Source organism: Ochotona princeps, chromosome 8 (assembly GCF_030435755.1).
Source record: "Ochotona princeps isolate mOchPri1 chromosome 8, mOchPri1.hap1, whole genome shotgun sequence".
Classification (NCBI taxonomy): Eukaryota; Metazoa; Chordata; class Mammalia; order Lagomorpha; family Ochotonidae; genus Ochotona; species Ochotona princeps.
The window spans coordinates 77,312,838-77,313,853 of record NC_080839.1 but is presented as its reverse complement, the minus strand read 5'-3'; the positions used below and the strand labels follow the sequence as shown (position 1 = coordinate 77,313,853).

General features: G+C 48.6%; 1 non-coding gene across 1 annotated transcript; it reads left to right on the top strand.

The window, feature by feature from the left end:
* The first annotated feature begins 261 nt into the window (after window positions 1-261).
* On the top strand, window positions 262-367 carry LOC118760722 (U6 spliceosomal RNA). The gene has a single exon (XR_004996950.2). It is a non-coding gene; the product is annotated as a U6 spliceosomal RNA (small nuclear RNA).
* Window positions 368-1,016: the final 649 nt, after the last annotated feature.

Genomic DNA, 1,016 nt, shown 5'->3' with positions numbered 1-1,016 from the left:
CATATGGGTTCCAGTCATGTTCTGGATGCTCCACTTCTGGCCTGGTTCCCTGCTGATGCACCTAGGAAAGCAGCAGAGGATGGCCCAAGTGCTTGGACCCCCTGCACCCATGAGGGAGACCTGGAGGAAGTGCCTCGCTCCTGGCTTAGGCTTTGGTAGTGAACCAGCAGATGAAAGATCTTTCTCTGTGTGTCTCTTTCTCTTGTTCTAAAACTCTGACTTTCAAATAAATAAATAATAAATCTTTCTAAAAAGATAGAGGTGTTCGCTTAGCAGCACATATACTAAAATTGGAACAACACCGAAAAGATTAGCATGGCTCCTGCGCAAGAATGACACGCAAACTTGTAAAGCATTCCTTATTAAAAAGAGAGAGACAGGGGCCCAGCACCGTGGCCTAGCAGCTAAAGTCCTCGCTTTGAATGCACCAGGATCCGATATGGGCGCCGGTTCTGATCCCAGAAGCTCCACTTCCCATCCAGCTCCCTGCTTGTGGCCTGGGAAAGGCAGTCGAGGACAGCCCAGAGCATCGGGACCCTGCACCCGTGTGGAAGACTCGGAAAGAAGTTTCTGGCTCCTGGCTTCAGATCGGTGCAGCACCGACTGTTGCAGCCACTTGGGGAGTGAATCATCGGACGAAAGATCTTTCTCTCTGTCTCTCTTCCTCTCTGTATATCTGACTTTGCAATAAAACTAAATAAATATTTTAAAAAGAGAGAGAGAGAAGAGAGACACACACAGAGAGAAAGAGAATGATGAGAAGAGCCAAGCTGGATTAGAACCAGAGATATCAAGGTCAGACATCCTGAGCTAGGGGTTCCAGGAACACGCACAGCACCTAGGAGAAGCAGGGTTCACGCTAAAACTTGCAGGGGGGTGAGTTCTTTGTATCCAGTGATGTTTGTATTTCACGCGTGTGCTTCTATCAGGATGGTCTTTTTGTTTCCTCGGTGTGTTTCTGAGCCTGGAGACACCCGATGGGTTGCTTGTCTCAGTTTCCAGGGCAAAGCTCCATG